At 44.7% G+C, this 26475-nt stretch overlaps 4 pseudogenes; 2 read left to right on the forward strand and 2 right to left on the reverse strand.

Annotated features, from left to right (window-relative positions):
- The first annotated feature begins 804 nt into the window (after positions 1 to 804).
- Positions 805 to 1744, forward strand: LOC123458731 (annotated as a pseudogene).
- Positions 1745 to 14250: 12506 nt separating this feature from the next.
- On the forward strand, positions 14251 to 15104 carry LOC123458652 (annotated as a pseudogene).
- A 3223-nt stretch (positions 15105 to 18327) lies between these two features.
- Positions 18328 to 19617, reverse strand: LOC101617900 (annotated as a pseudogene).
- Positions 19618 to 19760: 143 nt separating this feature from the next.
- The window catches only part of LOC123458653, a 43895-nt pseudogene continuing 37180 nt past the window's right edge, over positions 19761 to 26475 (reverse strand).

Here is a 26475-nt window from a genome sequence, read left to right on the forward strand (position 1 = left end):
CTCCAGTTAATCCTTCCTGGAAACAACCTGAGACCCACCCAAAAGGGATGTCTGTGGATTCCTAAATATATCAAGTTGACAACAACTTAATCATCACAAACAGTATATGAGAGAGTGTGTAATACTTATGTACTATTTTATATAAGGATCTTGGGCATCCACAGATTTTAGTAGCCATGAGGTAGAAGAATCCTGGAACCAACGACCCATGAATACCAAACGATGACTGAAATTCAAACAAAATCCATGTTTCCATAAATTATTATTTTCTATAGAATACTAGATTACTTCTGCAGAAAATTAGAAGTGCTATTGATGGTTTACACAAAGAGTTCCCTAGATTAAATTGGTTTGACCTTATCTAGTGTCTTTGAGATCAGAAAAAGTGGCTGCGGTACTCTGGCCCACATCCATATCTCACTACATTCATCCACCACCTCCTATTTTGCAGCCTGAAAACCAGAGAGGTTTGGGAGATCTTTCAGGGACTTGTGCTGGGTTTTTCCTATGACTCGACCAAAGGAGAATCTATGTGTCCAGAGGCATGTCCTCCTAAACCCAGCCATTCACCCTCAGCCAGAGCACGACAGAGGAGAACTTCCAGAGCTAAGCATTTGTCCCTGTGGAAGTTGGAAGAAAGGGTTGAAAGGAAATGGGAGGGGGATAAGAGAGGTTAATGGGACTGAATGTGAACAAAATTCATTATATGTATTTGTGAAATTGTCAAAAGTAAAATGCAAATATTAAAAGACCAGTGCCTATCTGTAAGATGAAATAAGGGATATAAAAACATAACAAGCTCTTTCCCATCTTACAAGATGGCGGGTGAAAAGTCCGAGAAAGCAGACACTGAAAAGAAACCTGCAGTCAAGGCTGATGCTGTAGGCAGGGCTAAAAAGGGTGACCCTAAGGTTACAAAGCCAAAGAAGGGGAAGCCCCACTGCAGCCGGAACCCGGTCCTGGTGAGAGGAATTGGCAGGTATTCCTGATCAGCTATGTATTCCAGAAAGGCTCTGTACAAGAGGAAGTACTCAACTGCCAAATCCAAGGTTGAAAAGAAAAAAAGGGAAAAGGTTCTTGCTACGGTCACAAAACCAGTCGGTGGTGACAAGAATGGAGGTACCCACGTGGTTAAGCTTCGTAAAATGCCTAGGTATTATCCTACAGAAGACGTGCCACGGAAGCTGTTGAGCCATGGCAAGAAACCCTTCAGTCAGCATGTGAGAAGGCTGCATGCCAGCATCACTCCTGGGACCATCCTGATCATCCTCACAGGACGCCACAGAGGCAAGAGAGTGGTTTTCCTGAAGCAGCTAGAAAGTGGCTTACTACTTGTGACTGGACCTCTTTCTCTCAATCGAGTTCCTCTGCGTAGAACACACCAAAAGTTTGTCATTGCCACCTCCACAAAAATTGATATCAGCAAAGTTAAAATTCCTAAACACCTCACTGATGCTTACTTCAAGAAGAAGAAACTGCGGAAGCCCAAGCATCAGGAAGGCGAGATCTTTGACACAGAGAAGGAGAAATACGAGATTACAGAGCAACGTAAAGTGGATCAGAAAGCTGTGGACTCGCAAATTTTGCCAAAGATCAAAGCTGTTCCTCAGCTCCAGGGCTACCTGCGGTCGGTTTTTGCTCTAACGAATGGAGTTTATCCTCACAAATTGGTGTTCTAAGTTTCTTACTAAGAACCTAATTAAACAACTGATAAATTTGAAAAAAAAAAAAAACATAACAAAATATGCAAGGCAGAACCTGATAAATCAAAAAATCTTTCACTTGGCATGGTGGCACACACCTTTTTAATCCCAGCACTTGGGAAGCAGAGATAGGAAGATCACTGTGGGTTCAAGGCCATCCTGGGACTACACAGTGAATTCCAGGTCAGCCTGGGCTAGAGTGAGACTCTACCTTGAAAAATAAAATAAAATAAAAAGATTTCTCTCCTTGCAGTGAGAAAGAAAACTTGGTAGGATGATTTTCAGAGCATGTAGGAGCCAGGCAAGGACATAATCACAGAACAGACAGCCAAAGGTTCAACTAAGGAGGCTCATAAAGTCCTGATACTCTGGCCAGAGCAGTCTCCAACAAAATTAACTTTTCTCTTACTTCTCTGTATCTTCCAATAAACTTTAAGGGCCATGAAGCAAGGTCCTGAGTAGTTTTTTTATGTTTTTATTTATTTCTTTGCAAGTAGACAGAAATAGAGAGGAGAATGGGCACCTCAGGGCCTCCAGCCACTGCAAATGTACTCCAGGTGCATGTTCCATTTTATTCATCTTGCTTTATGTGGTGTCATAGTCATTTCCACACTATTGGGATGAACCTCCAAACCAGACACAGTTTATAGAAAGAACATAATTTATTTTAGGCTTACAGATCCACAGGAAGTTCTATTATGGCAAAAAAATAGGAAACCTGGGCAGGAGAGATGGCTTAGTGGTTAAGTGCTTGCCTGTGAAGCCTAAGGACCCCGGTTCGAGGCTTGGTTCCCCAGGTCCCACGTTAGCCAGATGCACAAGGGGGCACATGCGTCTGGAGTTCGTTTGCAGAGGCTGGAAGCCCTGGCGCGCCCATTCTCTCTCTCTCCCTCTATCTGTCTTTCTCTCTGTGTCTGTCGCTCTCAAATAAATAAATAAATAAATAAATAAATAAATAAATAAAAAATAGGAAACCCACCACCGAAAGTAAGAGCACAATGCAAGGCCACTGAGAAATCCTGCTGGAACTGAGCTGAAAACCTCCTCCATGTAGACCAGCTGACAGAAAGCTGGAAGAAGCCATTCTGCAAGCAGTTCAATGGGAGAAAGAGAAATCACCAGTGAAGATACTCAACAGTGAACACTGCAGGTCTTAAATTTTGCCAGCCAGGCCAAATGAGCCAATGGGTACAATAGTGGCACGTCTGTCATGGTGGAAACCAACTGCCCTCTAATTGGACTGGAGGCACGCTCTATGGGAGGGAATACATCCCCGATACTGAAAACTTAAAACAGGAGTAGTCATAAGTCCTAGGAGTGTAACGTCTGCTGCTGTCTGGCCAAATGTATATACTATGCTTATCAAACTGCCCAGTAAGCTCTTCTCTTAATGTCCATACCCATATATTAATGCTACACTCACTTTTGGTAGACAACCTTTTCTTTTTGGATGGCAGTGACCTTGGGATGACTCAGAAGGCATCATGGTTCTGAGAAGAAGTGACAGAGCAGTGCTCAGCACTGAAACATCTCTATTACCAGTTCCAAGGCTCAGGGTCTAATGCAGAAGAAGTGGCGGAAAGAATGGAAGCACCAAAGGAAGGGTAGGACTCCTTACAACGTGCTCCCCCAAACACAAAATGGCCTGGATATACATGACCTCACAGTGCATGACACTACCTACACAAGACCATCATACTAGGAGGAAAAGATCATGATATCAAAATAAAAGAGAGATTGATTGAAAGGGGGAGGGGACATGATGGAGTTTCAAAGGGGAAAGTGGGGGGATTGAGGGCATTACCATGGGATATTGTTTACAATCATGGAAGTTGTTAATAAAAAAATAAATAAATAAAAGTTAAAAAAGCCTATGACAGTGGAGGTCATGAGTCTTAGGGGTATAAAGCCTGCTCTTGTCTGGATAAATGCATATATTGCTCTTGCCAAATTGCACTGAAACACTACACTTAATGTTCATACTCATATATTAATGATACTCACACTTTTGGTTAGAGAATCCTCTCATTTCAGATGGTGATGACAACTAGAATGACCCAAAAGGCAACATAGTGCTGAGAAGAAGGGATTGAGGAGTGTCCAGCACTGAAACATCTCACATCCTCCAAGGATTAAGAGCACAAATCAGCAGCCAAACAGCAGGGAGAATGGGAGAGATGGCTTAGTGGTTAAGGAACTTGCCTGCAAAGTCAAGAGACCCAGATTCTATTCCCCAGGACCCATATAAAATCAGATGCACAAAGTGACACATGCATTTGGAGTTCATTTGCAGTGGCTAGAGGCCCTGGTGTGCCCATATTCTCCCCACCACCACCCCTCCACCATGGTCTTTCTCTCCCTCTAAATAAATTAAAATAAAAATATTTTTTTAAAAACAGCAGGTAACCCATACAAAACTCAGATTTCTTTCTGCATACCTTAGGTTGGAATTCCAGATTTGTCCCCAAAAACACCTTAGGGCTGGACCCTAGGATTCACCCCAGGCGACACCTCCTCCAGCCAAGCAGGGGAAAATCCAAGTTACAAGCTTGAATAAAACTTCTAAATCTATTGGGAATGACCCATGTAAACTACCATACATGGGTGATGGTGCCGGGCTACTCCAGCAGGTAGTACTGAGGAAGGACCAGGCCCGCTGGTTCCTCCCAAGGGGTTGAGGAAGAGGGTGAATGTTGGACGACTCAGAAACTCTCCTAGTCACTGGAGAAAAACTACACTGAGTCGGGAGACTTGTGAAAGCAGGAACTCGCTTTATTGTTACAGGTGGTTGCCCATATAATGCTGAGAACAAAGGCGGGGATTCTAGGATGGAGGGAGAGGTAAGGGCCAATAGTAAACTGTGACTATTGAAATGATAATTCCAACTCCTACACAGAAGTAGCAGGCAAGAAGCCATTAGGCATCTTTCTGAGTCCTAGCTAGCCAGAGACAGGTCACCAAACTTTAGCTAGGCTCAGGAAGTTCCACTAGGCCTCATGTCCAGGCCTCTCAAGGCCCAACATCTTCCCCTCTTGTCTTTGTAAGCACGGTGGAAAACATGGCCCCAGTCTTAGGTTGTCCCCCTCTGGGGAATCTTACCCATCACTGGGTACCATGTATCCAATTCATTAAGAATCCACTCCATGACCTGTCTTAGGTTGTCCCAGACTGTCTGAGATCTTACCCATCATTGGTCAGATGGAGGGCAGAGGAGGGACCCTCATATAAGAACAGCCAGTCATATGAGGAGCTTGACTCCTGAGTAGTGAGCTATGATAATATATTTTGACCTGATGAAGTTTTATTGCCTCTAGCCATTGGTGAATAAATTGTGTAATCTTATTAATTACACAAGGCCCAACAGTGAGGAGAAGGAGAAGGAGGGGCCTAAGTAGAGGGAGAACGTAGGGTAAGAAGTCATGTAAGCCCGTCCACAGCGGGTTGTCCTGGAGATCTTGCTGCCTCCTCTCCAAGTCTTGCTGAAGCCTCTTAATCTTGTCCTGGATTATTCCCAATTTATTGGTGTAAAAGCAGCATTTTTCCTGTAAAAACAAGCATATGCCTCCCTTTTTGGCCTTTAGTAGGTCTAGTCCCCTCCTGTTTTGTAGGACTACCTCAGCCAGGGAATCTAGCTGTTGTTGGGGATAGATCTCTCTCTGATAGAATCAAAAGAGGGCATAGGGAGGGCCACATTTCCAGGAATGATATCTACATCTGGGATTGAGGTGACTGGGGCACAAAGGCCCATCCAATTGGTGGGCAGAAAGTCATAGGCCATCCCATCTCCACAAACATAAACCATTCCAGAAGGTGGGCAGTGCTGAGCCCTGGGCTCAGTTGTGTTAAAAGTACAGAAGGAAGGATGAATACACCCCACATCTATACTGGAATTATTAGGGGAAGGCGGATCCCAAATGCAAGTTCCACAGGAAACATTGGGAAAAGCTGGATGGGGATGGGGAAGGTGGCTGAGCAATTTTTTAAGGTTGTATGGACAACTGTACTGCAAGCAGCCAGGGAGGCCCAGATTGGAGGCAAAGCCAGCAATCTTCTGCAAGGGAGGGAATTGTTTGGTTTAGCAGGGTGAAGACCATTTTAGGAACAGTAATCAGGGGTGGGATACTCCCTGGAGAAGTGATTGTCAGTGTCCCCTTGTTGGGACAAATATTTCAGGTCTCTCGCTGATACCCAAATGGGTCTTTTTTCATCTTGAGGGAAGACACATCCAAACCCTCTCCCTCCTGTGAGGAGCAGATCTCGTCCTCTCCAGGCCCCAGTCAATGGGTTCCTCCATCTTACCCAGATAGAACTGATTTATTTATTTTATTTGGTAATGGATGAAGACCAATGTTTTTGAAAAGGGGATAAATGTTTATCTTCTTTAGAAAAATTTAAAATATTTAGGGTAAATAATGCCTTTTTTTAGTTGGTCGTGTGGAGGTAAGGATTCCCCCTTTTGTTTTTGTAATTGAGACTCGAGAGTCTGATTATATCTTTCAATGATAGCCTGGCCCTGGAGGTTTTATGGGATGCCTGTGGAATGTGGGATTTTTTAGGTCTGGAGAAAATCTACAAAGGCACTGCTTACGAAGCAGGGGCCATTTTCTGCTTTAATTTGGCCAGGTAGTCCAAGGGTGGCAAAGCACTGAAGTATATGGCTAATAGCATGTTTAGATTTTTCCCCGGCATGTACAGATGCCCAGCAGGCGCAGGAAAAGGTATTGACTGAAAGAAACATATATTTAAGCTTTCCAAATGGAGAATAGTGTGTGACATCAATTTGCCAAAGATGATTAGGGTGGAGCCCTAAGGATTGCTTCCTATAGTTTGAAGGGGGGGGGTGCTTGGAGGAAAGGCTGACAGGACTTACAAGTCCGGACAAGTTTTTTAAGGTCCTTGACTGGTACCTGTGGAAACCTATGCCTGAGACCTCTCCAGTTGACTTGGGTCAATAAGTGGAAGCGTGTAGCTTCTACAATAATATTACACTGAGGCATAGAAGCCATTTTATCAGCCAAATTGTCTCCTCAAGAGAGAAATCCTGGTAAGTTTTGATGACCCCTGAGATGTTGAAGAAAATTGGGGTTAATTCTTTGTTTGAGTAGGGAATGAGCTTGAATCATCAGAGGAGATATAGGGTTGGAGCCCAGTCTAATATGGGCCTCAGCCATGTTGGGTACTAAATTAACAACTTAAAGGCTGTCAGCAAACAAGTTAAACGGCTCTTGAATAGTGTCCAAAGCTAGAATGACAGCAAATAGTTCTTTGAATTGTGCTGACACCTCAACCTCATGGATGACTTTATGGGCATAGGCTCTTTTTCCTGTTTTAAGGGAGGGTAAATGACTAGGGAAGCCCCCAGGCACCCTCCATTGGTAAACATGGTAAGAAAGTCAGGGTTAGGTTGAGACAGAAAAAGCCTGGGGTGCTTCCATTCTAACCTGGAGAAAGAACTCATCCATTTGTGGGGGGCCATAATGGCAATCAATTTTACCTAGAAACCCCTCAAGAACTGTAGCAATTCTGTTATTATTTCTCTGAAGCCAGGTGAAATCTGTTATCTTAAAGGGAGTGACAATAAGGTGAGGTTCTGTGCCAAACAACTGGACAGAGGTGTCTCTGCCCTTGATAATGCAATCAGCAACCTGGTTGGTTATAGAATAAACTCTGGGGACCCCACTGATTGAGAGGTGAACCCATTGGATGGGCTCACCTTCCTGGGCCAACAGTGAGGTGCATAATGTTTCCCCAGATAAAATGTAGAGGGAGCTGGGTTAATCAGGATTGAACCTCTTTAGGGCCACAGCATTTATAGCCTGTTGTACCTTATGAAAAATGTGTTGATGACAAGGGGACAAAATTACCTGAGAGGAGAAGTTAAGATCCTTTAGGAGGTCAAACAAAGGGGACAGCTCTTCAGAACTTATGGGTATCCAAGGCCTTATCCAATTAATTTCTCCCAAGAGCTTCTGGAGTTGAGGTAAGGTGTAAGAATTCTGAATACAAAGTTGTGGTTTAACAGGTGAAACTGTACCTAGGGTAAGGATCAAGCCCAAGAGCTTAAAGGGAGACACAGTTTGAACTTTCTCAGGAGCTACTTTAAAGCTGTGAGTATGAAGAATAGTTAGACATTGGTGGGTAAGGTCCTGGAATGTGGAGGAATCTAGGCACCCAAGAATAATATCATCCATGTAAATATAAAACTGAGTATTGGGGAGATTGATAAGAGAAGAGAAAATGGATAACAGGTAATATTGACAAATGGGTGGGCTATTAGCCATGCCCTGAGGTAAGACAGTCCACACAGATCTCCTATCTGGGCCACAAAAATTAACAGTGGGTACAGAAAATGCAAATTTTTCCATGTCTCCTGGGTGAAGAGGGATAGAGAAGAAGCAATCTTTAATGTCAATGATAGTAATATGGTATATATTAGGAATAGCTGGGATCCATGGGAGTCCCCTCTGGAGAGTTCTGAAGGGGATCATGCATTCATTGATCTTCCTTAAATCATGTAAAAATCTCCAGGACCCATTAGGCTTTTTTATAACAAAGACAGGAGATTCCAGGGACTAGTGGAGGGTTGGATATGTCCAGCCTCCAACTGTTGATCAACAAGTATGTGGAGTTGGTGTAACTTAGAAGAAGGGAGAAGCCACTGCTCAACCCATATAGGATCCCCTGGTCTCCACTGGATTTTAAACAGGGGGTGGGGGGGTGTCTGGGCAGTGGCCCTTAGAATTGGGGGTGTTCATTGGAGTACTTTTGTCTGAGTTGCTCAAAGTAAGACTCATCTCTATAATTGGGATGACATTCCCTCCCTTCCTCAAACTGTTGTTGATATTCTTTTTTATCTAACAAATCATTATAAAAGGCCTTATGGTCAGTAGTGATGAAAGCCTCGGCATCTCCAAGGATGTCTTGCCCCAGTAAGTTAGCAGTGAGCCCAGTCACCAGGAGAGGGTGGACTTTTCCCCTGTCCCCACCTGGGTCAGTCCAAGGGAGCCATGTGGCAGTCTCCCAGGAGGTGGACTGCCCACCAACTCCCAGTAGGGGGGGGCTGGGCACAAGCTGCCAGAAGGGGGGCACTTCCTCCTTTCTCAGGACCATTAAGTTCGCTCCAGTGTCAATGAGAAGTTTGAATTTTTTATTGCCAATATTTAAAATAATTTTGGGTCTAAGGCCAGAGACCAGAGGGACAGTCCAATGGGCTTTGATGGTCTCTTTCCCCTTATTTAACGGGGCTGGGGGAGCTCCAGGAGGAGTTTATAGGCTTTCCCTGTATGTCAAACTTTGACCAATACTCCCTAGCCCAATGAAACCCCTTTTTGCATGTAGGGCAGCAGGTGCAAGGGGCATTGGTCGACCACCCTCCCAAATGGCAGGGGAGGCTTTGTCTTGTTGGGGCACTCCCTTTTAAAGTGACCCTTGCCCCCACACCCAAAACATATTGATTTTTTAGGATTTAACTGTAACGCACAGATCATAGTGGCCAAATCTCTCTGTTATTTTTCCTGAAGGGTGGCAGCCATGGTCCTAGCCTGATGGAAGATAGTGTCAATGTCCTTGGTGGCTACAATCCAGCTACTCATGGAGTTGTCCTTGAGACCTGCACAGGCGAGGCGGTGATTGCCCGTCATCCCTTCTAAGACCAACATTCTGGTAAATTGATCCCGTAATGCCCCTGGGGGAAATTTTCTTTGGAGGCTTTTTTCCACCATATCTATAAATGTAGCCAAGTCCTCAGATGGTTTCTGAGTAATACCCATAAGGGGGTGTTCAGAAGGTCCCTCATCCAGCTTTATCCATGCCACCAAGTCCAGTGCCCTGACCTGGTCCCTATACGGGTCAGGGTAGCCACCTGTTGAGTGTCTGTAGCATATTGATCAGAGGTACCGGAGAGCATCCCAAAAGTTATCGCACAGGGGGCTGTTGACTTTGGTTTCATTCTACCTGTGTATGGCACTGATCTCTAAAAAAGGCACACCACTTAATGTATAGGGGACCCAACAAGACAGCCCTGACTAGATTTTTCCAATCTTGGGTCATACAAGGTTGAGGGGAAAGTCCCTGTAACAGGGTCTCAGCCCAAGGAGAGTTGGGTCCATCTTCTGAGACTGGCTTTTTAAGCTCCTTAAGGTCCTGAGCTTCACACAGATACCAGTCAGCAGGGCAATTGTCCCCAGGATTTAGATTGATGGGAAATAAAAAAGTAGCTTTATTTTCTGGCAGCTTAGCAGTCGAATATGGAGGGGCCGAGGGGGTCCAGAAAGGGTTAGTCAGTAAAGGAGGTGGAGGAGGTCTCCTGGAAGGCCAGGGAGCACTCTCAAAGGGATCGAGTGAGGGGTATAAAGATATACCCTTTTCTGGGGTTTTTTTAAGCTGTATCTCCAGGAGGAGTAGCCAGATCAGGCTGTATACTATCTTTTTCCTCTGTCTTTTGTTTATGTTTGGTTGGTCTTGGAGGGAAGCAGTCCTTGAGGGCCGAGATCATAGGGAGGACCCCTGAGGGGGGTATTTGACCCTTCTCCACATGTGCCCGACAAACAAGGGCCTCTACCCTGTCCCAAGTGTCCCAATCAAAGAGATTTCCTTCCAGCAGCCATGGCACCAACTTAAGAAGGCAATCCCAGGTCTCTCAAGCCTGATTATCAGTCAAATTAAGCCCTCTACTCTTTAGGAGTGCCCTGAGAGATTCTAAGGCAGGATTGGATTTAGAGGGAGACAGTCCCATATTATAAAGTTGAGAGAGAAATGTCCATAAAATTAGGGCAATACGGGCTGGAGAGATGGCGTAGCGGTTAAGCACTTGCCTGTGAAGCCTAAGGACCCCGGTTCGAGGCTCGGTTCCCCAGGTCCCACGTTAGCCAGATGCACAAGGGGGCGCACACATCTGGAGTTCGTTTGCAGAGGCTGGAAGCCCTGGCGTGCCCATTCTCTCTCTCTCCCTCTATCTGTCTTTCTCTCTGTGTCTGTCGCTCTCAACTAAATAAATAAATAAAAATTTAAAAAAATATATTTAAAAAAAAATTAGGGCAATAGCACCCCACAGACACGCGAGTACAACACAAACACAAGGATCCAAAAGATCGGTAAACATGCTGCGCCAAAGCCACAGATGCAGCTTGTCTGCGAACCGAAAGTGAAAGGAAAGAGAAAGAGAACGAAGAGATGTTGACAAGCAAGTACAGGTTACAGAAGCAAAGTTTAGCGCATTAAATATGAAGACTGCCTCATAACTTATGAGGGTACAGTCACCCGCACACCAATTGACCTCCTCAATGAATGCCTCTCACAGACCACTAGTCTGATGGGCTCCCAGAGCCCCACGTTAGGCGCCAGATGCCGGGCTCCCCCTATGGGTAGTGCTGAGGGAGGACCAGGCCTGCTGGTTCCTCCCAAGGGGTTGAGGAAGAGGGTGAGAGCCACACTGAGTCAGGAGTCTTGTGGAAACAGGAACTCACTTTATTGTTACAGGCGGTTGCCTATATAATGTTGAGAATGAAGGCGGGGATTCTAGGATGGGGGGAGAGGTAAGGGCCAATAGTATACTGTGACTATTGAAATGATAATTCCAACTCCTATGTAGAAGTAGCAGGCAAGAAGCCATTAGGCATCTTGCTGAGTCCTAGCTGGCCAGAGACAGGTCGCCAAACCTTAGCTAGGCTCAGGAAGTTCCATGAGGCCTCATATCCAGGCCTCTCAAGGCCCAGCATGATGGGGAATCTAACCCTGGTTGTTAGGCTTTGTAGGGAAGTGCCTTAACCACTGAGCAATCTCTCCAGCCCCTGGGTAGTTTTTGTTCAGTGTGATACAGAGATGCCTCAGAGAGCCAGCCCCATAGTGATCAATGTTGAATGAAGAGAAGAAAGAATGAATGGGTGTATGAATGAATGGGTGGATAGATAGTTGATGCATGTATACTTGGGTGGATGGTACATGCTTATATATTTGGGTAGAGACATGGGTGGGAGGATGGGCATGAAAACTGAAAAAAAAATGTTTCTGTGACCTTCAAGATGGAACCTTGCTGGCTGCCCTGGCATACAGCTATAATCCTAGCACTCTGGGGCATGAGGTAGAAGCATGAGTTTGAGGCCAGCCTGGGCTACACAGTAAGACCCTATCTCAAATAAAATGGCACCTTGTCCACGTTCTTCCATCTCTTCCCCAAACTTCTGATGCATTTAATGATGCTCTGAGAGCACAGAAGTACCAAAGTAGAGAAAAATCGCAATCACCAGAGTTCTTCTCAGTGAGAGCACCGTGCAATGTGATGGAAAAGATATGCAAGAGACTGAAGTGACAGGGAGAGAAGAAGTTGGTGATAAATTGGGTGGGAATAGTGGGAGAAATACATCCTGATTTTGACCAAAAAAAAAAAAGCATGGACACAGTTAGAATAGCATCTCTCCAGCTATTGGGGAATATGGATGACAGAATAGAAGCCTGTCAAAGAATGTATCATCCAAGCAACCATGTAAGGACAAGGCAACAGAGGGCATCTTGACATGGCCCAAGATTCAGAGTCTATGCACGTGGGTTCGAGTCTGCCACTCACTTGCTCTAATGCGATGAGTGTAGTAGTTACTTTCTTGTTGCTGGGAGAAAACACCAAACCAGAAGCCACTTAAGGGAGGAAAGGTTTTATTTCATGCTTACACGGCGTAGTCTCAGGCTGACCCCGAACTCTGGGCGATCCTCCTACCTCTGCCTCCCAAGTGCTGAGATTAAAGGCGTGCGCCACCACACCCAGCCTCAGGCTTATACTACAGAGGGAAGATTTCATCATGGTACGACAGAGCAGAGGCTTGGCGTTACATCTTGTCACAGCCGCTGGTAGGAAGCAGCAAGAGTGAGCTAATGAGCGCACACCCAGTAGAGCTGGACTAATAAACCTCAAGGCTTGGGGGCTGGAGAGATGGCTTAGCAGTTAAGACATTTGCCTACAAAGCCAAAGAATCTGGTTTGATTCTCCAGAACCCACATAAGCCAGATGCACATGCATCTGGAGTTCATTTGCATTGGTTGGAGGCCCTGGAGTGCCATTCTCTCTCTTTCTCTCTCTCTCTCTCTGCCTCTTTCTCTCTCAAATAAATAAATAAAATATATTTTTTAAAAAAAAAGACCTCAAGGCTTGCTTCCAGCAACACACCTCCTCCAGCAAGCCTTCACCTCCCAAAGGCTCCACCAACTAGGGATTGAGACTGAAGTTTAGTCACTAACACACGAGGCTAAGGAGGACATTTCACATTCAAACCACACCCTGGGTAGCTCGCTCAATCTCTGGGGCTTCATAGTTGTTGCTTCATCCACACAAGGGCAGTAGTGGTGAGAGATTGTAAGTCTTCCTGGTGGATAAGAGGATGATAAATGACTGTGGCAGCTTTCTGTTGACCAGCTGTCACCTTACAAATGGTAAGAATCACAGCAGGTCTGTTGGCCACCCTGTAAACACAAAACTGTCACAACAGCACGCTTCTCATCATTTCCAAAGTAACAGAGACACAGGGCACGAACTAAGTTAGCCCATGCGTTAATGCCAGAGAATGCCGTGAAGGGCTGGCTGTCCCCTGGCCTTTGAATGTCACCTGAACTCTGATGCCAACTAGAACTCTAGTAGGAGAAGCAATTAAGTAGATTCTTCAAAGAGCACCAGAACCTTCTGGAAGATACATGATGGTGCTTTACAAAATGGGCATTTGTGACACAAATGTCAATGCCTTTGGATAAGCCCATGCCTGTCTGCCAGGAGATATGACAGTGTGCTACCTATTGAAAAGCGAACAGCACCTTCAGGCTTTGAATTATGTTCGTTATATTTACGGTTCTCTAAAATGTCCTGGCTTTTGGCCTGAAAAAGACCTTGAAGAGCATGCTGTTCAACCCTGTCATTTCAAAAGAAAAAAAAAAGATAAAACAAGAACTAAAGAAGTGGTGTGACTCATTGCACCCTCACAATCTGTTGGTCCTGGAAATTTCAAAGTAGACATTACATTTAGCAATAAAAAAACACGGAGGCATGAGGCCCTAATTTATGTGTGTTCTTTCTGAGTGCACAGATGGAGCACAAATAAAAGAGGGCCGTTGATCCGGAGCTGAGGCCTGGGGCAATACAATCGTGCCTCTTGACCAGCGAGGACTCTGCATTCAGTGCGACACTGGCTTCAGGGTCACGCTCTGTCTTTATCTTCAGGCACCATTCTCTTCAGATTTTGTCAAGAGGCCAGATGGATATGGCAACAGAAAAAATGAAAATGCATTTCTAATTCACAGACAAAGAAAGTAGGAACATTTCATAACCCTCTCGGGAGGCCCTTACTCCCCACCACCTACCCCTATTATAAATTATTGCAAAGACCGTTTCTGTATGTTTAGCACACACTCCTCCAAAGTGTCCACCAAGCCCTGGGCCGTCTGTCTCTAGCATGCCTTCTGACGTTGGCCCAACAACATAATGCTCGCAGATTCATTCCCTGCTCAGGGCTTCTAAAACTTAAATCTACAGAGCACTTCTGGCAGGGGTGGGGGATTTATAAGCAGTACAATGAAAAATGCTAGTTTTCTTCAAAGTACCAGTATGAAGTGGGCACAGTTTTCAAAGTTACACATCAATCGATGTGCCAAAGGAGTTAACGAAACCTATGATAACAGTTTCTGATGAGCCAGGCACACTATATAAACACCTGTTAATTTTTATTTATTTATTTATTTATTTATTTATTTATTTATTTGAGAGAGACAGAGAAAGAGGCAGAGAGAGGGAGAGAGAGAATGGGCACGCCAGGGTCTCCAGCCACTACAAACAAACTCCAGATGCATGACCCCACCTTGTGCATCTGGCTTACATGGGTCCTGGGGAATCGAACCAGGGTCCTTTGGCTTTGCAGGCAAATGCCTTAACTGCTAAGCCATCTCTCCAGCCCACACTTGTCAATTTTAATGAAAGCCCATGATAAACCTGTATTGGACAGTTATGAGGGTTTTGTCTTTGGGGGGGGTGTCACTCTTGTTGCTAAAGAAACTTGACATTTCTATTGAAGTGCATGAGCCTCCAAGGAAAATAGAGCAACTTAATCTTCACAAATGTTTTTGAGAAGCACAGAGCTCAATATGAGACGAGAACACATTACAGACGTTTAGTGTCTGACTGGGATGCACAGCTGCCGTCCACTTGGAATACATTCAGTGAAGGGGTTGCCATGGAGATAGCAAAGACAGTTAACAGAGCTCATCAAGGAGCCCATCTGGGAGCAGATGCGAAGGAAAAAGAAGAAAGCAAGTCATGGGGCCTTGGTGCAGCCGCTCGAGCCGGGGAGAGGAGCGGGGCCTGGTGCGTGCGTTTCAGTGGAGAGCGCTAGCAGACGGGAGGATGGCGATCCCACAGCAGGACCCTGCTGAGCCCTCCTGCCCTGATCACTTGAGAGTAGGGAGGAGAACTTTAAGGAAGGCTGGTCTTTCCTGGAAGAACCACTGTCTGTTTTCTTATACAATGTCTTCTACTTTCATGTCATCATTTTCCCTCCTCCTAGTATGCAGGTCTTGTGTAGGTAGATTCAGCCATTGTGAGGTCATGAACATCACAGCCACTTTGTGTGGATGACAGCATTGTAAGAAGTCCTCCCCTTCCTTTGGCTCTTTTTTAAGTGATTATTTTTTTTTTTAATTTTTAATTTATTTATTTGAGAGCGACAGACACAGAGAGAAAGACAGATAGAGGGAGAGAGAGAGAATGGGCGCGCCAGGGCTTCCAGCCTCTGCAAAAGAATTCCAGACGCGTGCGCCCCCTTGTGCATCTGGCTAATGTGGGACCTGGGGAACCGAGCCTCGAACCGGGGTCCTTAGGCTTCACAGGCAAGCGCTTAACTGCTAAGCCATCTCTCCAGCCCATTAAGTGATTATTTTTATTACTGTGAACTTTCCAGTATGAACATATTACATATTGGTCACATTCCCATTGGGTTCTACTCTTATAAGCCCCCTTTCCCTCCCCATTCCACTGAGGGCCTTCTTCAGTGGGGTTGTTGATATTATTGTGGGGTCATGAATGCACCCGTCAATCTCAGTGTGTTGGGGGGAATGACATCTAGGGATATACCTTCCCTCCACGAAGGAAGTTGTCAGGCTAGCAGTAAGAGCAGCACTTGAGTTTAAATCTGGATAGAATTTGGCCTCGATATCCAAGATCTCACAGCGCCTAGCAATACCCACACAAAACCCTCATAATAAGAGAAAAAGATGATCACATCAAATTAAAAGAGAGACTAATGGACAAAGGGAGGGGATATGATGGAGAGCAGAGCTATGAATGAGAAAGTGGGAGAGGGTAGGGAAATACCATGGTTTGTTGTCTTTACATATAGAAGTTGTTGGGCTGGAGAGATGGCTTAGCGGTTAAGCGCTTGCCTGTGAAGCCTAAGGACCCCAGTTCGAGGCTCGATTCCCCAGGACCCACATTAGCCAGATGCACAAGGGGGCGCATGTGTCTGGAGTTCGTTTGCAGCGGCTGGAAGCCCTGGCGAGCCCATTCTCTCTCTCTCCCTCTATCTGTCTTTCTCTCTGTGTCTGTCACTCTCAAATAAATAAATAAAAAATGAACAAAAAATACTTTTAAAAAAATTTAAAAAAAAGAAGTTGTCAATAATATATATATAATAGAAAAAGAGAGACAGAGGGAATGAGCACTGTAGGGCCTCTAGCTGCTGCAAACAATCTCCAGAAGCATGTGCCACTTTGTGCACCTGGCTTTAGATGGTGTATTAGTGAGGATTTTCTAGAGGAACAGAACCACTAAACTGAATTATATTAGAAAGGGAATTTATTGGATTAGTTTACAGCAGTCCAAATAGCAATTGTAGGCCTGAGAATCAAGGAACCCAGTAGCTGTTCAGTCCTCGGAGCCAGATGCCTCAGCAGTCCCAACTGGGCACTGAAGGCCTGGAGGCTTCCTGAGGAGCGGCTGGGTTTCGATCCATGTGTGTCTTCAGTTGATGCTGGTCTTCAGTCTACACTGGTCTTCAGTCCACGCTGGAAGGCAGCAAGCAGCTCCGGCAGCCAAGTGGAAGGAAGGGGCTCTTTTCACCCAGAGCTTCCTTATATAAAGTTCCTATCTGAGAGCGCCACCCACTCTGGGGGAAGGGCTCACTCTGGGGAAGGACTTCCTCCTTCAGTTAATCCTTCCTGGTAGCAACCTCAGAAACCCACCCAAAAGGGATTTCTGTGGATTACTAACCAGATCAAGTTGACAACACGTTAACCAGCACACATGGGTACTGGGGAATCAAACCCAGGTTGTTAGGTTTTGCAGGCAAGCACCTTAACCACTAAGCAATCCCTCCAGCACTCCAACTAACTTTTAAGACTCATTTGAGCCTGGGGAGATGGCTCAGTAGCTAAGGGCGCTTACTTGCAAAGCCTGCTAGCCCTGGTTCAAATCCCCAGGACCCATGTAAAGATGTATTTCTCTTTGCGGATGGTATTTTCAAGCAAATAAGTAAGGGTGGGTTTTATATTTTGTTTGTTTTGGGTTCTGTTTCATGCTGTTTACATGGCATTGTGTAGATACTGTGGTAAATTCCTCAAGGGTCTTTAAAATTTGTAAAGTTAATACTTTAGTGCAGCTATGTTTTGAATAGAGTCATGACAATGTCAAACACGAAAAACGCAATACTCCTGAAAAAGTGTACTGTTTAATTTTAGTTTGTTAGTGTGTTATTGAAGATTTTTGCATGCATGCTCACGAAGGATATGGACATATATCTGTCTTATTTTATTGGATATTTTCCTGCTTTAATATCTGAGTAAAGAAAGCCTTGTAAAATTAATTTGGAAACATTTCCTTCTCTCCAATTTTTGGGACAGTGTGAAAACCAGCATCAATTATTCTTTAAATGTTTGGTAGGATATAATGGTGAGGGCATCAGGGATTGATCTTCCTTTGGTGGGAAATTTTATTCATTGATTTTATAGTCTCACTTGCTAATGATCCATTCATACTTTCTAGTACCACATGCTTAAATCTGGGTAGGTGATTATTTCTGGGAAGTTATCCATTCCTTCACGGTTCTCCTTTTTTTTAATGTCAAAATGTTGTTTCATTAATGCACTTAAATGCCACTCTTATTCAACTTTCTTGAAGAAATACTGCCAACTAGAACTAACTACAGCAAAGTTTCCATCAGGCAACTGTGAGGGTTGGTTCATTTCCATACTACAAATGAGTCATCAGCACTGTGCAATAATTCCTCCCAAAATCTTCTTTAAGGCAGATCTATTCAGCATTGTGTTAGTAATAGGCTGCAGTTGCAGTTTTGGCCAATTTAACCGTCATTGTTTCTCAGTGACAGTAATGCACATGGTTGGGAACAGGTAACAGAATCTCTTTTCTAGTTCTTTCCCTGTCACCATTTTAAAAAGACAAATTCTTCACACATGTATTTATATACCACTGTATCAAAACACACATTTTAACAGACTTTACAGCTCATTAAAAGCTTCAGGTTGCAGTCACTCGCTTAATGATTTCTATGTGGAATGGTCACTTAGAGCAAATTACTCACTGGGATGCAGGAGTCCTTCAGTGCAATGCTAGAATGTTCCACCACAGTTCACTCACATTTTGCTTTCAAAGGTTGCCTAATCTTACTTTTTTATCTTCATTTTTGTTTGTTTGACCAATTTCCTTTAGTATAGCCTCATGTAAGATATAAATAACCATATGGACGAAGATGATAGACAAGGTATTCTAATTCATACATAGTTGTGCGATCAACATAATGAAAAGAAACTGCAAGATCAGAACAGCTACCAGGACCCTCTACAGGAGGATAATATTATAGTTCCAGTACCAAAAGGTTTTAGGTAGATAACCTTTGATTAAGTGGTGTTCTGGCACAAAAGGATGGAAAGTTTCTTTTCCAGTGGTGTCTCTGGAATCCCCAGCGTCCATGTTTATAGTTTCCATATATTTTCCCAGTGCCAAGTCTTCGATGGAGGAACTACGTGTACATTTTTTCTGTTTTAAATGCATCAACAAATCTTTTCAAGGCTTCTTTGCTTAGCACATATCTTGCTCCTCCACTCATGTAACCCTGCTTCACAAAGGGTTTAAATCTTCTCCCCAAGTCTATGGGTTGCTCAGGGTCATACTTTGACAGGAGCCACCTCAAGTTGTCCAGGATGACGTAGATGTCATCATCTGCTTTCATAAACCAATCCGCATCCTCTAAGTAATGGTCATGGACATACTGAAAAGCTCTGATTGTTTTCCAGTACAGCTGATCTCTGCCTTCTTTGGTTTTTAACCCCACAGCAGGGAAGTTTCTATTTTCTTCTGAGCTCATGAACACTTTATCACAAAGCTGGGCCCAGGGCCCACGTAGCTTTGACGTGTTTGGCCTTTTTCTCTAGATTTTGAGGGCCTGTCATAACCCAGCAGAGAATTTTAACTTTTTGATAGAGGTTCTCAGAGACGTCTATGTTCTCATCTTTATGTTGGCTAGAATCTGCATTGAAGTTCATTTGTCCTTCTAGATGATTGTGCCCATTATCATCTGAGTGTCTAGCATGAGGATCATTATGAAGAATATTGAGAACATTGAAAAAAAAATCCTATTGCCTGCTGGAAAGATGGCTTAGCGGTTAAGCGCTTGCCTGTGAAGCCTAAGGACCCCGGTTCGAGGCTCGGTTCCCCAGGTCCCACGTTAGCCAGATGCACAAGGGGGCGCACGGGTCTGGAGTTCGTTTGCAGAGGCTGGAAGCCCTGGCGCGCCCATTCTCTCTCTCTCCCTCTATCTGTCTTTCTCTCTGTGTCTGTCGCTCTCAAATAAATAAATTAATTTAAAAAATTAAAAAAAAATCCTATTGCTGATCCACAAAGGAAGGTTAAAAAATTCAGCCAAGATTTAGAGGCCATTTCCCGAAAGTATATTTCTGACATCAGCCTCGGCTCCTCTCGCCCCTCCCAGGCGGGGGAAGGACGGAGCGGGGCGGTGAGGAGGACCACGCGGACCACCACCTCCGCTCCCCAGGGCAGCCGCGCTGCGGGCTGGCTGGCTGCTAGCTCCGCTCATCCCCCGGCCTCCGCGCCTCGCCCTCTCCTCTCCGCAGCGCGTCCAGCCGGTTCTCCATTTTCTTGGCATATAATGTCTCACAGTGGTCTCCTATGCGCCTTTGTATTTCCGAGGTGCAACTTTTACATGTCTGCTTTATTTCTGATGTTAGGTATTTCAGTCTTGGTTAATTGAATGACAAATTCGGCAGTTTTATCATTAGATAAACCAGGTGTGGTGGTGCACGCCTTTAATCCCAGCACTTGGAGGCAGAGGTAGGAGGATCACCTTGAGTTTGAGGCCACCCTGAAGGTACTTAGTGAATTCCAGGTCAGCCTGGACTAGAGTGAAACCCTATCTCGAAAAAACAAAACAAAACAAAACAAAACACCCTAGGGGGCTGGAGAGATTGCCCAGTGTTTAACGCATTTGCCTGCAAAGCCTAAGGACCTGGGTTCAATTCCCCAGTACCCACATAAAGCCAGATGCACAAAGTTGCCCATGTATCTGGAGTTTGCCACCTCTTTGCCATAGGCATGCCAGGATTGCAGAAGCCACCTCTAGGGCACCCAACTTTTATGTGGTACTTGTGCTCATGTGGAAAGCACTGTATCCTCTGAGCAACTTCCCCAAACAATTGTTAATTCTTCTGACACGTTTACCCTGTCGCTGTTATATAGTGAATCTTTACATTAGTCAGTGTTCTCCAGAGAGACAGAATTAATAGGATATAGCTATGGAAAATGGGGAGGAGTAGAAGAATTGGCTCACATAACTCTAGATGATGAGGAGCCCCATGGCTGGCCACCTACAAATCAGAGACTTGAGGATGTCAGTGTCATGGCTCAATACAAGTATGAAAGCCCTGGAGCTAGAACAGCAAAACTGAGGGACGGCTTAGTGGTTGAAGGTGCTTGCTTTCCAAGACCGCTGGCCGGGATTCAATTTTCCAGCCACTCACATAAAACCTATGGATATTTGTTTGCAGCAGCAAGAGACCCTGGCATCCACACACACACAAACACACAATAATTTTTTTTTTTATAAAAAGGAACTAGGGCTAAAGAGATGGTTTAGCAGGCACTTACTTGCAAAGCCTAAGAACTCTTTTTCAAATCTCCAGGTCTCACATAGCCAGATGCAGAGTGATGCACGTACGCAATGTCACACATGTGTACAAGGGGGCGAACACACCAGGAGTTCATTTGCAGCACCTGAAGGCCCTGGTGTGCCCATTCTCTCCCTCCCTCTCTCCCTCCCTCCCTCTCTCTCTCTCTCTCTCTCTCTCTCTCTCTCTCTCTCTCTCTTTCAAAATTAATAATAAGTCTCAAAAAAAATTTTTGAAGAACTAGATATGCAATGGTGTTAATTCCCAGTCTAAAACCAAAGAGCAGCCAGTTTGACATCAAAGGACAAAAGAGGGTCCCAACTCCAGGACCAAGAGAAAGGAAGTGACCTTTCCTCTACTGTGTGTGTGTGTGTGTGTGTGTGTGTGTGTGTGTGTGTGTGTGTCCATGGCTGAGTATATGGCACCCAAACACTGTGAAAGCAGCTCTTTCCCGCTTGGTCCACCAACTCACATGTCAGTCTCCTCTGGAAACACCGTCAAAGACATACCCATAAACAGTGCTTTACCAGTTCCCTAGGTAAACCTTAGTGCATACAGTCAAGTTCATGCATAAAATCAACTGCCACAGTGACCTTCCTTGTTTCTTGGGACAGATTTCAGCTCAAAGTCTATTGTACTTTTTTAAGTCTTTTGTTTATTTATTTGAGAGAGAAAGAGGCAGAGAGAGAGAGAGAATGGGCATGCCAAGGCCTCCAGCCACTGCAAACAAACTCCATACACATGCATCACCATGTGCATCTAGCTTACATGGGTACTGGGGAATCGAACCTGGATCTTTAGGCTTCACTGGTAAGTGTCTTAACCACTAAGCCATCTCTCCAGCCCCCAAAGTCTACTGTACTTTTTAAAATGTTTTATTGCAACCTTCATATATATACACAATATACCATGATCAAAATCCCCTCCCACCACCCTCTCTTTCCCCCACCCCACCTGAATCCTCCACCATTGAATCCCTTCTTTCCAAGTAATCTCTCTTCTAGTCAGACTATTTATTTTTATTTTTATTTTATTTTAGAAAGAAGGAGAGAGAGAGAATTGCCATGCCAGGGCCTCTGCCACTGCAATTGAACTCCAGACTCTTGTGCCACTGGGGGCATGTGCAACCTTGCACTTGCCTCACCTTTGTGTATCTGGGATCTGGAGAGTAGAACCTGGGTCCTTAGACTTTGCAGGCAAGCACTTGAACTGCTAAGCCATCTCCCCAGCCCTAGTCAGTCTATTTTAATATGATGTAAATATAGCCAACTTGTCATCTGAGTCTCTAGCAGCTGGTCTGCAGCCTGGGACCGAGATGGCTTGATCGGGTTCATTGAAATAGGTCAATGTGAGTCCATAGCATGCCAGCTACTCACGGATTCCCACGTGGATGGACAGTCTCCCCCCCACCCTGCCTCTCTCTCTCTCTCTTTCTTTTTTGTTTTTTATTTATTCATTTATTTGAGAGTGACAGACAGAGAGAGAAAGAGGCAGAGAGAGAGAGAGGAGAGTGGGTGCGCCAGGGCTTCTAGCCACTGCAAACAAACTCCAGACGTGTGCGTGGGTCCTGGGGAATCGAGCCTTGAACCGGGGTCCTTAGGCTTCACAGGCAAGTGCTTAACCGCTAAGCCATCTCTCCAGCCCTCTATCTATCGTTCTGCACACACAGAAAGAGAGAGAGAGAGACTTGGGGAGAGGTGATACAAGTGATATGAAATTCCTTCTTGTTTTCTTCATTGCATGTTTTTTCTTAGTTGCTTGCTTCACTCAAGTGCTATAATCTCTCACCTGGATAACTGGATTCTTTAGTCATTTTAAAGGCATTTTCATGTGTGAGTGATTGTTCAAATTGTTCAAATTTTCCCTACAAAAGAATAAGTGTTAGAGATTTCGTCTTGCTGCCACAACACTCCCATTCCTTGTTTGCTGTTGTTTTTGTTGTTTTCGAGGCTGGGTCTCATTCTAGCCCAGGCTGAGCTGGATCTCACTCTGTAGCCCCAGGCTCCTGTCAGACTCACAGTGACCCTCCTATTGCAGCCTCCTGAGTGCTGGGATTAAAAGTGTGTGCCACCATGCCTGGCTAACACTCCTAATTCTCAAGCTTCCTTTCTTGGTAAATGCATTTATGACATCAGTGGCTCGCAGAGCCTCTGCAAGGTGCCACGTGTTTTTGGGGCGAGCATTATGCCTGATAGGAAGCTGCTCTACCTTCAAGGAACTCTGTCTCCCAAGAGAGAAACTGAGAACATCTAGAGAACAGGCTTTAACATTGGAGTTCCTGATGCTAGAGATGGTATGAGATGCATGCATATGTGCACATGTGGGTAAGTGCATGCATGTGTGTGTGCACATATGTGTGTTTATTTAAAGCAGACACAGACTAGGCAGGAGGACATATGTGGAAGGGATCTGAAAATGGAGACACTAGAAATACTGAGAAAAGTTACATCCATACCAAGTCTTTCCCTTGTACCAATGGAATAGGAGTTGTAGGAGAATTTGATTTTTCATCCAATGATTCATTAAATTAGCTATAATTTCTGAGTTGTGTGTGTCCACTAGCAAGTTAGAACCATGGATGTTCTTAAAGTCCCAGGCAAAGAAATACTTTAGGTTCACATCACTCATGTGAACCCCCCATTTCTGAGCAGGAACCTTTCACTGATGACCCAATGCTAAGCTCATCTTCAAGCATAAATTCCCCTTAATTTCTTTTTTTTTGCCCAGAGTCCAAGCTTATGTGACCACCACTAAACATGTTTGAATTTCTGCTCTTCGAGTTTCATCCCAGAATTATTAGCGGTAAACTCCTCAGCCATCCCAGCTTCCTGCAGTGCTGGCTCCCATCTGCTCACCAGTTGTGGTTTCAAGCCATGTTTGTACAAAGCATCCTTTCCCCTTCTCCAGTTTCTAGGCTCTGTCTTCATACACATGCCAGGCTTATGGAGTTCTACAAAGCTCAGGAAGTAAATTCCTCTGCAAGGAAGTGATTTATACATAGCACTGCATTTATAGGTCTGGACACGTCAGAATAAATCTAGTCCAACTTTTCTCTAATTTTCTTCCCCATTTCTCTCTCCTTTATTTCCCCTCTCTGAGTTCTCCAATACAGTCCAGCACACATGCACGCACACACAAACACATGCACGCACGCACACACACATACACAGGAATGCACATGCTCGTGGGCACAAGGCGTACGACCCACTGTGCTGTATGTTAATGTTACAGCACTGTGGTCTATTCATAAGGCTGTGACCCCACTCACTGGCTGGCCAAGCTAAGGCTGGAAAACCTTTCTTGAAATGTCAGTACCAAGTCTAACTTTGTGATGAGACTCTCCATGTGGATCTGGTTTGGGTGACTTACCCAAACCGACTGATATCAACAGATCCTTCTCAGAAACCCTTGCTGGTCCCAAAAGCATCCTGACTGATCACAAAAAGCTGCTCATCACTCCGTGCTGCGCACTGCAGGATAGGAGACTCCATACACTTCCTTGCACCCACCATGATCCACAGCACAGCACTTGACACAAAAGAGAAGGCTGGAGGGATGGCTTAGTGGTTAAGGTGTTTGCCTGCAAAGCCAAAGGACCCAGGTTTGATTCCCCATTAGCCAGATGTACAAGGGGGAAACACATCTGGAGTTTATTTGCAGTGGCTGGAGGCTCTGGTATGCCTATTCTCTCTCTCCCTCCCTCTTTCTCTGTCAAATTAAATAAATAAATGTGCCATTTACACAGAAGAGATATCTGCTGTCTCTCCTAGGAAGATGAGCCTCAGGTCCAAGTGAGGAACCGTTATCTAATTGATCCTAGATTCCCTCCCTCTGTGTAGCTCTGTGTGCCTATTTTTGTGAATATTTTTATTTATTTGCAAACAGAGAGAGAGAAAAAGAAGAGCATGCCAGAGCCTCTTATCACTGCAAATGAACTCCAGAGCCATGTACCACTTTGTGCATCTAGCTCCACATGCGTACTGGGGAATTGAACCCAGGTCATCAGGTCTTGAGAGCACCTTTAACCACTATGCCATTGCTCCACCCCCTGTGTACCTATTTTAAAAGAGAAAAAACTGAGGTGAATGATTTATTATTCCCAAGGTGATTATGGTGGTTTCAATACAAAATGTCCACTATAGCCTCAAGTGGTTTTGATTAAGCCTCCTACTTAGTCCCCAGCTGGTGGAGACTTTGGGAAGTGGGGTCTTGATGGAGGAGGTGTGTCACTGGGGGCAGCCATGAGGTTTATTATTCCAGCCCACTGGTTGTTCAAAATTCATTCATTCGTTCAGCCAGGCATGGTGGCGCACACCTTTAATCCCTGCACTCAGGAGGCAGAGGTAGGAGGATTATTGTGAGTTCGAGGCCACCCTGAGACTACATAGTGAATTCCAGGTCAGCCTGAGCTACAGCAAGACCCTACCTTGAAAAACCTATTATTATTTTATTATTATTATTCATTCAAATAATTCCCTTTCATTATTATTATTTATTTGAGAGAGAGAGAACGGGAGTGCCAAAGCCTTCAGCTGCTACAAGTGAACTCCAGATGTGCCCCTTGTGCACATGTGAGATGTTTCATGCTTGTGTCACTGTGTGTCTGGCTTCAGCAGGACCTGGAGATTCGAACATGAGTTCTTAGGCTTTGCAGGCAAGTGCCTTAACTGCTAAGCAATCTCTCCAGCACCAATTTCCTTTCTTTAGTCATGGCAAGATGTAACATCCTGGCTGCCTGCTCTGCCATACTTTTCCCACCACAGAGAAATATCTCCTCAAACCTGTAAGCGGAAATAAACCCTTTCTTTGCATCAGCTGTGTCTAGTCAGGTATTTTGTCCCAGAAATGAGAAGTAACTACTATGGTGATTTTTCCATTATCCGCCTTTCTCTCTTTTGCTTATTTTTCTTTTCTTTTTCCTTTCCTTCCTTCCTTGTTTTCTTTTTTGGTGACCTTAAGAAAACTTTCAGAAGTACTCAGGAGTCTGAGGCAGAAAGATAACCAGCTCAAGGCTAACCTGTGCTATAACAGGTCAAGACTCTGCAGAGAAACAGAACTTCCTGAGCCACCCCTGCAGAGATGTGCTAATCCTTGTCAGGGCCATGAAGGGCCAAATCAGGTTTCTCTGGTAGGATGTTAAACAGAAACACTTGTCTGAAGGATTAAGTGGTGTTTGTTCTAATCTCTGGCTAGAAGAATGAATACCCACCTTCCAAGGCTCAGGGTCCATTGTGGAAGAGGTGGCAGGAAGGATGAAAGAGTCAAAGGAATGGTAGGAATCCTTAGAGTGCACTCTGCCAGATACAAAATGGCCTGGATAGCCATGACCTCACAGTGCCTGACACTACTAAAGACCAGTACAATGGGAGGAAAAGATGATGACATCAAAATAAAGGAGAGACTGGTTGGGAGAGGGCGGAAATATGATGGAGAGTGGAGTTGTAAAGGGGAAAGTGAGGGCAAGAGGGAATTACCATGGAATATTGTCTACAATTATGAATGTTGTCAATAAAAAAAAATAAAGAGTAAATGTCTGTGATCTCAGTTCCACTCTGTCGCTGAGCTATCCCGAAGGCTTCTTCGCTATCTCCCAACAATCAGCAGGAAGGACGAG

This window comes from Jaculus jaculus, chromosome 2 (assembly GCF_020740685.1).
Source record: "Jaculus jaculus isolate mJacJac1 chromosome 2, mJacJac1.mat.Y.cur, whole genome shotgun sequence".
In the NCBI taxonomy this organism is placed as follows: Eukaryota; Metazoa; Chordata; class Mammalia; order Rodentia; family Dipodidae; genus Jaculus; species Jaculus jaculus.